We start from the raw sequence: 12,155 nt of genomic DNA, 5'->3' as shown, positions 1-12,155 counted from the left end.
GTTTAAGATCTATAGCTTAGACACCAGAATGTCCTTCCCCTCCACATCACAGAGATGGGTGAAATTATTTATTCTAGTAGTAGTGTAGTTGTTAAGAGTACTTAGCTGTGTCCAATTCTTTTCCCAATAAAAGAGGTTCAAACCTGTGCCCCAAATACTGTAACAATGGCTAGTTGGTGCGCGCAGCACCTCTCACACTGAAGTCATGCCGCTACCCCTGGAAAAATTTGCAGGACTAGGGCAAATGTAATTTTGGATTAGCTTTCCCTTCACTCCCCAGAGCATCCACAAAACATCTCCATGCTGGGCTGAGACCATGGACTTCTTTTGAGCATAACTCCAAAGATTTATCAGGAACTACCAACTTGCCTCCTCTAAGTGCCATGTTTTAAAGTACAGTAGCATCTTAGCCCTGCACCTTAGAGGGATCCCAGTCTTCTCAATAGAAACTGCTCATGCCCTGGGCTAAATGGGAACATTGTCACATCCTCAGAGGCTGCACGGTGATGAATTAACCACACTTCAGCCTGGCTTCAGCACTAAGATACCCAGTGCGAGCAGTTCTTGACCTCAGGTAGAAACAAAACAATTGATGTTAATCTCTAACCAGACAGTGATTTTTAAAATCGCGTTTTTGATCTCAACCCCATCTATCTATGCCAAGTTTAGAACATTATTTATCAGTTCTGGTTCATTTCTTCCTTACCTCAGTACTTCAGTTCATAACACTGGACTGATGCTCAACTTCTAAACAGGAGTAACATGAGCAGTAGACAGATGTTTGCAGGATAGCTCAGCAGATGGCAAAAACTGACACAGCAAAGATTAAAAAGTAAAATATGCATTTCAACAGGACCATTACCCTAAACTCAAGTTCCATGTAAGCTCCTCAAAAAGCTTACAACAAAAGCAGATACAAATTAATTACAATACCCTGCAAAGCCAAAAATGCCTTTATATTCATGGTCTATGTAACTTACATTATGATATTGATAGCTTTTTTCTTTATTTTTTGACCTGTTAATGACTTGGAGTTGAATTCCCTGACTTTTATATTCTAAGACAGTGAAGATTACTCACAACTAGTGCATCAAGATTCAATAAAATACAAAAGGCACTCAGCATATCACAAAACCACAGACTTGTTTGGGTTGACGGGACCTTAAAGCTCCTCCAGCTTCAACCCCTGCCACGGGCAGGGACCCCTTCCACTGGAGCAGCTTGCTCCAAGCCCCTGTGTCCAACCTGGCCTTGAGCACTGCCAGGGATGGGGCAGCCACAGCTTCTATGGGCACCCTGTGCCAGCGCCTCAGCACCCTCACAGGGAAGAGCTTCTGCCTAAGAGCTCATCTACTAAATATACTGCAGTTTTTGTCTTACTAAGTTTATGGGTAACACGATACATGCTTTCTAATGTCTGACTGCAGCTGTCATTCAGTCTACTACAAAGATAAAGGTCAGTGGAAAATACTCAGTTTTGAACATAAAGTCATGGAGTGGTTTGGGAAGAAAACCCAACAACAGGATATAATTGCAAGCATAGATACCTAATGAAGTGAAAATGTGGCAACTTAGTGCTAGTAAACTGGCTATATTGGAATTTATTTTAATATACTGCATCAAAGTATATATTCATACTATGTATATTGAGCTGATAGAAGAAAGAAAAAGCCAGATGGCGCTGCTTTCTCTAGGCAACACAGCTTTACAGAAAAGTCACTTGCATATATATATGTGCTCCTAAAGGGAGAAACCCAAAGAAAAAAAAATTTGCAATGTATTTTCAATAGTCTGCCAGTAAAACACCAACATACATCTGTGTTTCTACAGCCAGCCAATGACATTCAGCAGAACTGCAAAGAGGAATGATCACAAGTGGAATGAAGGCATTTACAAGTTCTGCTGAAGGCACTCAGCACTTTCAGGTTTCCTTATGTATCACATTTAATGGTTTCAGTGCAGTCTAGTCCATATGCTGGTTGTTTACCACATCCCAAAGCTGTCAAGTGCCTTCAATGTCAGTTTCAAAAGCAATGCCAAGGACTTAAACTCAGATTTTTTTGAAAATATATGTTCTGGTTCAGCTGCAAGATACTGGGCAAACTGTAAGCAATCCTGGGTGAAATTCAAGCAAAATGATCATGATAGTGATTTCAGGCCTTGAAATATATATTTGAGATGGAATTTCTTCTTACTACTCTAAACCACATTTCATTACTGAATAGCAATCAAATTGTGCAGATCCCATTTTAAATGAACTATTTTATGATTCTATGATACACACCTAAAGATTTCATGTGAATTCCTCAAACAAATAAGCAAACAAAAAATTATACTGTTAAATTCCTGACTTTCCAAAAAACTTCTGCCTATGAACCTGCAAAAAACATGAAAGGCATATAAATTTATATTCATAAATTTATGTATTGGAACATTATCACAGAATCCCTGCCCATGGCAGGGGGGTTGGAACTGGATGATCTTAAGATCCTTTCCAACCCTAGCTCTTCTATGATTTTATTATTCTAATCCCAGACTGGTTTGGGCCGGAGGGGACCTTAAAGCTCATCCAGTTCCAACCCCCCACCACAGGCAGGGACACCTTCCACTAGAGCAGCTTGCTCCAAGCCCTGTCCAGCCTGACCTTGAACACTGCCAGGGATGGGCAGCCACAGCTTCTGACATGACAAAGAAACTTTCATCATGATGAAGAAACTACAAAAAAACCCTCCTAAAGGCTGATGAGCATGAGGCAGCAGTGTGCTCTGGCAACATCCTGGGCTGTTTTAACAGCAACATAGCCATTAGACCATGGGAGGTGATAATGCAGTTTTCTATACGTGGTCTTATGAGTGCTGTGTAGGGCAGCAGCTAGTTTTGGGCTCCCAACACAAACCAGACATCAATAACCTGGAGTGAGTTCAGCACAGTGACACCATGATGGTCAAGGGACTGGATCACTTGCCCTGTGATGGAGAATCTGAGGGTACTGGATCTGTTCAATACAAAGATTTGAGAGGACCTCCTAGCAGCCTTCCAATAACCACAAAGAGACCATCAAGGAGACAGAGCCAGGCCTCATGGGAGGATGAGAGATAACACTGGCTGAAACAAGAAAGATTCACACTAGACAGTAGAAGTAACTTTTTCTCCATGAGCACAAGCAATGGAAAGGGCTGTCCAGACAGTCTCCGGCTTTGGAGTATTTCAAAACCAGAATGGGGTAAAGCCCTAAGGCACCTGTTCCAACCTCAGTACTTTGAGCAAAAGGTTAGACTAGCTGACCTTCTGGTTTCTCTTTCAACCTGAATCATCCTAAGAATCTGGGAACATAGAACTTCCATAAATCAGGCAAAAAAAAATTGTAAGTAGGCACTCACTGCTTGCACACTCAGGATCCTTGATGCGTACATTAGTCACACTAATAAGCTGCTTTTGCAGTATTTAGGTGTACATGTAAAGCACATAAACTTAGTCCATTGTGCCTAGTGGAACTTGAACTCAGTGTTGGGAGAGTCCAAGCAAAACCAGACAGGTTCAGAACCTGCAGACAGAGCAGCCCTGAATACAGCCACAGTCCTTTTGCAACACAAGAGCTCTAAAGGTTTTGATGGACTGCTGCAAGACTGCAGGATGTGTCAATTTTTGCTAAAGACAGTAAAATTTATAAAATACAAAACAGGTGAGAATGGTCTGAACCTTGGCAATGGACTCTTGCTTTCCTGCTCTTCACTTCATCCCTGTGGCCCATTGTATGGTGGGTGCTTTAGCACCTGGGAGCCTCACCACTGCTGTAGCACCTGTGGAGGTGGTGCTCTGCTTTGTAGGAAAATTCTGTTCTCCTTCCTCCCTTCCTCCTCTCCCCTTGCATCTTGTGAGCTGGGAATTACTCCCAAAGCCTTAGACTATGCTACAAAAAATCTCTTTGAACAGCTGATTTTTTTTCTATTTTTCTTTGACTACATTACAATAGCATGCATTGTTCTATGAATTACGTTTTGGAGTGATTCCATACACAGAGACTTTTTCAGCTAATTGGATTATTCCTTTCACTGAATCAGTTTGCCAGTGGTAGCCCTAGGCCCTGATTCTTCTCTTATTTACCCCCACTGTTGACAAGTTATGTATGTAAGGCTGAGAGAGCTGGGCTGGGTCAGCCTGGAGAAGACAAGGCTCCTGAAGGGGAGACTTTAGAGTAGCTCCAGTGCCTAAAGGGGCTGCAGGAAACCTGGAGAGGGGCTTGGGACAAGGGCCTGCAGGGACAGGCCAAGGGGAATGGCTTGAACCTGCCTCAGGGGAGACTGAGCTGAGCTCTTAGGCAGAAGCTCTTCCCTGTGAGGGTGCTGAGGCGCTGGCACAGGGTGCCCAGAGAAGCTGTGGCTGCCCCATCCCTGGCAGTGTTCAAGGCCAGGTTGGACACAGGGGCTTGGAGCAAGCTGCTCCAGTGGAAGGGGTCCCTGCCTGTGGCAGGGGCCTGGAACTGGATGAGCTTTTAGATCCCTTCCAATCCACTCGGTGATTCAGATTCTTATCTGTACAAAGAGTTCAACAGATGCATTCTTTATTCTTGTTAACGGAGAACATCCTCCTACTCTGTCTTTCAGAGCACTGTACCACCTCTGCTGACAACATCTGGAAAATGCATTAGTCTTGCTTTTTCTTTAAACTCTCTGTTCTGGGATGTATTACTGATAACATGCCATTTCTGAAATAATAATGAGCATAACAGTTAAAAATTCAAAAAGTTAAAATTGACCTTTGAAAAATAAACATTAGTTCACAGAGTTTGGATATAGAGGTTTTTAAATCATTTTCCAACCATTTTATGTAATAAAATCTATTAAAAGAATTTAATGATTATAAGAAGATTCCATTGGCTGGAATATAACAATGACAACATAGCCTATAAATTCAGATGCAACTGATTCTTGATCTCACATTCATTACCTAGATGTAGATTCAGCACCTTTAAAGTCAATTAACAGCATATCCACTAAAAACACCAGACCACCTCTTAAACCTGTGTGTTATCTGTATACTTTGCAGCATGCAGCTAAACTACACAGCTTCAGATGCATGCAAATCTGCTTTCCTTAGCTAGGTACTTTACCAGTGAAAATAAATTATGAAGGCACATCACAGGACATTTCATTAGCAGTTTTAATAAAGGCATTGCTCAAGCTCACCAGAATTTTTAGACCAGCCTCACAATGCCAAATTCGCAACTCTATATACCATCTCATTTTGGCTATACAATTGTTCACAACTTTTCCATAAAAATCATGTGTTCTCTAATTGTAGAAGTGTGTATATACATATATATTGATGCTGTGGTTAAAAAAAAAAGTGCAGTGATTTTACTGGGGCTTTAAAAAGTGATAAATCAGTATATAAAAATAGACTAAGCTAAGCTATTTCAGCCTGAAAATGTAAAAGTTAATGAAGACTGAGAATAAAAATAGGAGCTTTATTTCTTCTTATGAGTCCCTTCTATCCATACTTTTGACATTTATTTCCTATTTGAAGTAAAACGATGAAACTAGTTTCTCAGATAGCACTGTGTAGCAGCACTTCTTGAAGAGTGAATACTGTCCCCTGGCAGACGCAGTAGTGTAAGCACACACTGAAGCAGTTGTTCCAGGATGGAGTTAACAGAAAGCTTAAGCCAACAGTGCCAGATCTCCTCAGGAAGTGTGTTCTGGAATTAGAGAACAGCAGAACCACCTGACAACCTGGCTGGCCCTCATCATCTAGCAAAACCAAAAATGGATCAACAGACTCTCCAGGGAGGAATGCTAATAATCTTTCTAAACCACGCTTTTTTTTCTCCATGTATCAGGCTAGGGGACTACCCAGTTAACTGTGCACACAAGCGGTAACAAGCCAGCATGCTGACATGTGATGTCAGTCTTATGTGTGTTCTTCTGGCTTCCAAATGATGTGTGGCTGTGCTGCTGCTTTAGGCCCTACATGCAGATGGGACACAGGCATTTGTGGACACTTCATTAGCACAGAACCCTAGCCACCTCCCTTCCATGAGGGCTGAGACCACCAGAGCTCTCTTCTCCCTAAAGCAAATGCTGCCAGTTGCAGCCAGGCTAACGTCTGTACAACAGTCACACTAGCTGCTTAAATAAACAACACAATGCATTTTATACTGTGTGAGCATCTGTTTGCACAATGCAGAATAAAGCAGTTAAGAGGTTTATTTGAGTGTACAGCTACTTTGATGCGTACTGTGAATACAATGCACTGTACAGTGCATGAATGACAGCAAGCACAGGAGAAGTAAGCACCACAGCATGGAAGAGTCATTTGCATAATGGGTGGTACTTGCTGTTTACTGGGAAAATTAACTGCCTTACACTAACAAATGCATCAAAAAATAATCCAAGATAGTATTGTTAAACTGGATATCCTGGGTCAGATCATTTTCACAAGCTCCAGACATTCCTATTTTAACGCTAAACAACTTGCATATCTGTTTCTGCATATTTCTAGGTAAAAGCTTACTTGTTTTCTTCTGGCATTAGTCCAGTGTTGCTTGAAACATTTTCTTTCTCAATAGATCTGTTTCCAGTATGCATATGCCAAGCAAACCGGCACATCTTAAACAGAAGAATATATTTAATCCCTGGTTTCACAGATTTTAAATCCAAAATGGACAATTCTGGTTGCTGAATCTGATCTTCTGAATAATAGAAGCCAGAGATTTTCCTGTGTGCTTAATGCATTAAGCCCACAACCAGTTCTATGTGAAGAAGCACAATTTCTTTCCAGAACCTACCATCACTTACCTCAATAACTGGCTTCTCATGAAAGCTCATAGGAAATCAGAATACTCAGGTCTCTTTCAGAACTTCGATCCTGTCATAATCATCCATGTATCTTGACGCCTAGGGGCTGCCAGGCAGACCTACAATTTAAGTTATTCTGGAGAGATCACAGGCATTTGCAATGCAGGTTGCAAAGCAGGTTATTACACAGTGGATTCAATAAACCTCCTTACTCCTGTGGTATGTAATAGTAATGGTCCACAAAATGGTTTCTGAAGTAGCGAAGAATAAGTTTTCTGCCTACAACACGGAAAGCTGCTTTGCCATATCAGTAACATGCACCCACAAATGCAAACCCAGACACTTCCCTGGACACTCATTACAGCCCCTAAAAATTTTCCAATGGCCTGCTTTGCTGATTGTGTGGCCATAGTAATGTACCACTACAACTAATGCTCAAATTAAAACCTTGCTTTGACAAGTTTCAGCTTATCTAAGTATTTTTCCGTGAGCATGCCCAGCCAACTCCTTCATCTACAACTGTCTCCATTAGAAACAGCTGTAGCCATAACCCAAAACAGTTTTGAGTCTGTTCCTTCCTCTTTCTCTCCAACACATAGCCTTGTCCAGATAGTTGCTTTACACTTTTGTTACATGCTTGGTAGCCATGATCACACTAGACCTTCCAGCCTTACCTGCACTATAGTGCTCCAGACTGAGTCATTGTTTGTGGGAAGTCAGTAATTTTGTAACATAAATATTGTGAAATACCTTATGGCTCTATGGAATTAAATATAGATCTACTAAAGAGTCAGGGTATGCAACAGGTCAGATCTGAATTATGTATCATGACCCCTAGACACAAAACAAACCTCAGAAGATTAGCTTGCAGTGTCAGTTACCTCACTGGATATGTTCCACTGCAGAAAAGTAATTCCATACTGGCACCATTCATAATAGAAAAATAAGCACCATTTTCGTACACATTATGGAGTTATTTTAAACAGATGGCCTTGCTGGGAAGTAGCAGACAGAAGCACATGAAGCAGACTGATTTTAGAGAGATGAATGGAAGATACAGGGAATTCTGCAATTGTATTGTGAGGCTAGATGCTTGTCAGCCCCTTCAAAACTCCTTTGCTTTTTCTCCAAATGCATACTTTGGGGCTTTTACCATCCAATTTTTCTTTGAAAAGAGAAAGTGGGACAGGTCTCTTGCTCTTAAGTGGAGAATGTCTACTGTAGCACACCTTGTCATTCATAGAGACCATCATGGAAACTCCTTTTTGTCTATCTTCTCCCAACTCCCAACCAGTTTACATAAAGACAAAAAGCAAGCATCAGGCAGGAAATTATGACAAGAGACCACAAGAAAACAACTAAATGCATAATTCAGGTGAAAGCATAAAGGAAAAAAAGGTCAGTTGCATTCCTACAGTTCACACTTACCAGGATTTATGAATTAAGAATATATCAGATACCAACATCTAGCTGTTTTTTAAATGTTATTTTCATTAAAATCAGCCAGGAATTTGGAGCAAGAACTGACTAAATTAAGTATTTATCTTTATAATTATTTCCAAACCACCATGATTTTCTGCAGAATATAGCACAAAGATCATGGGAATAACAGGAAACCAAAAAAGGAAGAAACAGCAGAAAATAATGTGTTTTAACTGCAAGTAGTTTCAATGACACGACACATGTTCACCTCTTCCCCAATCAAGCTACACATATCTTACAATAGATAGAAAGAGCCTTCTTTTCTTCTGCATTTTTGAATGAGTGATCTGTTTTTCCAAAGAGAGATTATACCAACTGCTATTTTATTTACTTAACCTTGTGCTCTAGTTCGCAAGTACCAGTTTGCATAATGACTTGTTTTTATAGTGACCACAAATGCCAGGTAGTAACATGTACCTTTTAATCTGGGCTTCTTCAGATTGTCTCTGTGGTCACATGAACAGTACTCACTCAGAGAAAATGAATCCCTAGATTTAAAAAGAAAGGAAAAGAAAATAAAAAAATCCTTCTCCAAAACCAAAGGAGACTGCAAATTCATTTCATGGCTAAAATGCAAAGATGCCATGTGTTGGGTCTTTTTTGTCTTGAGTATTTCCACCCAGGTTTCGGTGGTTGTTCTGACAGTGGTCCCAGGGACCCTCTCTGCACTCCCCAATATCTGCTCTGCATAACACTAACCACAGATCCTGACTCAGACTCACGTGAACTTGCAGAGTTCTCATTTTATACTGACTATGCTCAAATTCACAAACAAACAAGTATGATCTACCACATACTATTGTCTTGCTGCTTCATTATATGGCTGCAGACTGATCACATCACCAATCTATTTCCTCTCTTAACCACCAGCTTGAGTCTGTACCGGTCTTCCTACACCGAGTGCAGGGTCCTTTTCATAAGCACAAAATATACTTTTTTTTTTTTTTTCCCCAGATTCAACTAGCAGAACTCAAAGGCTGCATAGCAGGAAAATTTATTGTTAATAGCTATTGGCAATTTCACAAGCTTAGACTAAGTTCTTTTTTTAGTTCCACTGAAATTACACACATTTCCCCCAAGACTAATAATACGTCCCATTCCCACAGACCTCTTTGGCATGTGACTGTGCAGTACAAATGTGACTTAGCGGAGAGAAGGAATAACTCAGCACTATCACTCCTAAGTGTCACCTACAGAAAGCAGATCTTCCATAATTTTTAGGGTTAAGGGTAGAAAATTTTCACTAGAGCAAATCAAACCTTTACAACTGCCAAAAAAGTTTACTGAAATGCATTTGCAAAGAGCTACAGAATGAAAAAGGGGTGATTAAAACTATAGCAGTATCTCTGGGAATACCACTGGACACTTGCAGCCAGAGAGGATACTGACCAGCTTTGCCTGGGGTCCAAACACTGCAGCAATTACAGCCCAAGTGTTATTTAATAATTGCTAAATTAATTAATGTTTCTGATAAAGGCTACCTTATATGCGTGCACTACCGAAGTTCAGCTAGTACAAACCCAAAAGCTAAGGAAATTATCGTGCTTTTTCAAGCCTTGGACTTGTTAAGAGCTGACAACATAGTGTGGTTTATAGCTGTGCTTCAAGTGTCACCTCACTGTGCTTACCCCTGGACAAAAAAATTGTCCCTCCACAGCAAGCTATAGCATCATCTGAGCAATTCATATGATCTTCCCATTGATTGGAAACACTGCAGGTGAAGGTTCAGCATAGCACTGCTTCAGAATAATGCAACAGATCTCTTTTTAGCCTCCATTCACTCTTCTCCTCTTATTGTATAGTCTCATAAGCATAAGAATAAAAGTTACAAATATATCTTTTATGTATCTCATAATCCATTGTTTCTTCCCTTTTCTGTGGACTATGACAACAAAACTTTACATCTCTCTCTAAATAAGCTCTGTAGCCCACTGTACTAAAGAGAGGCAGAGAAAGCCACTAGGACTCAATTCAGATAAGGATTTCCTAGAAAATCTAATTAAATGAATGCTTCCTGTGCCTTGTGAAGACAGTAACCTGCAAGTGCATACTGTGTCAAGGAGGTTTTACGAGACAAAAGTTAATGAGTTCAATACATTCCTGAGTAAAATGTGACCTTTAGCATTAAAAATGGAAGCCTAACATGCTTAATTTGTGTTGAGCAACATCTGATTGTTTTTTGACTGGTCTCTAAAAATGGATTCAGACACCAATTCAATCTGATTTAGTACAAAAATCACTGTGAAGTGAACCCCAAAAGTCAGCTACAGGAAGCCAGTGCAGTTTAATGGTGAGGTAAATATGAATTTCTACCAAATCCTACTGGAGAAACTCCAAAGGACTAAACAGTCCCAGAGGCTCACACAGTTTTAAGGTGGTCACCACAATTCTACACTCATATCCGCTCTGCAGTTATTGTATGTTGGAGAGCTGTGCTCATCTGCTTCGTGGAAAAAGCTGCAGTGACCTTGTACACAGTAAGAGATTTTTATTTGATGTGTCATGGTCCTTAATCCTGAGTCTGCATTTTTGGGCACAACAACTTGGTAGGGTACACTGCAGTCCAAGGGCTCATGTGTAACCTTCTCACTCTTCCAGCTGCAGGACCTGTTGAAGGGAACTGCAGATCCCTCCCTGAAGACAAGGCATGGTCTAGATGTGTGTCTGTGAGACTGGACTAACATCCTAACATCCAATTCCCAAGCACAATGGCTATAAAGTGAAGACAGTCAAGTGCTGATCACCTTCCAGCAGCAGAGGCCTGTTGGTGACTGTAGGTCCAACAGCTCATGCTGTTGCTCTGAGCAACACATCTGGAGTTTCCCTGCACAGGAGCTCCTTATGTAAAAATCCTGATTGGTGTTAAAGGAATCAGTAGCAGTGCTTCTACATCAAAGAGCCTTCACACCTCTTGTAGAAAAACCCATTTATATTTGTCACAGAATCATAGAATCTCAGACTGGTTTGGATTGGAAGGGACCTTAAAACTCATCCAGTTCAAAGCTCCTGCCACAGGCAGAGACACCTTCCACTAGAGCAGGTTACTCTAAGCCTCATCCTACCTGGCCTTGAATTTGATATTATTTATGTTTTTACGTTTATTTATATTCTCTATGTTGGTTTAAATTCTGTAAATAGAATATGCTTTAATACTGTTTGGAGCAAGAAAAGTGATTCCTAATACAGAAGATTCTCAAGGAGTTAATCTGAGGAGCGCGTGTTAGACACCACACAATGGAGCAGGCTTGCTGAACTCAAGAACATTCTCAGAGCAGATGAGCAGTTCATTACCACCCATAAAAGAGATTACATGTGATCACATAAGACACATCTTTTTTATCTATTTTTATATGCTGAACACCGTTAAATGTAAATAATGGAAGGTTTGCTTAATAACTATGTTTTAAAATCGAATTTAAATTATTTTGCTTTGTGTCATACTTTAGGATTACTTCAATGCCCCTGTTGCCAGTAGTGTTGTTTCTGTGCATCTGAGTTTTCCTCTGATGTTCCATCACCATCAAACTTGCATGTTAATTGCATTTATGTGTGTTCTTTGCTGTGGTACAGGTGGCAAAATAAGTCTAGGGAGAAAAAAAGAAAAAAGATAAGGAAGCTGAAAACCTATAACCACTGATGAAAGTCTTAAAATCTTAAAACAAAACACTAGTCTTCAACTTTATTTTTGTCAAGAAGTTTTCTGTAAGGAAATATTTGGGTGCATTACCTGTACCTGCTCACCACAATAGCACAGATTGTAGAACCATGGAATGGTTTGTGTGGAAAGGGGCCTTAAAGCTCCTCCAGCTCCAACCCCTGCCACAGGCAGGGACCCCTTCCACTGGAGCAGCTTGCTCCAAGCCCCTGTGTCCAACC

The sequence above is a fragment of the Neopsephotus bourkii genome, unplaced genomic scaffold (assembly GCF_033783945.1).
Source record: "Neopsephotus bourkii isolate Nb327-2 ecotype Australia unplaced genomic scaffold, CSIRO-AGI_Nbou_v1 NB_923, whole genome shotgun sequence".
Lineage (NCBI taxonomy): Eukaryota > Metazoa > Chordata > Aves > Psittaciformes > Psittacidae > Neopsephotus > Neopsephotus bourkii.
Note: the sequence above shows the minus strand (reverse complement) of the source record.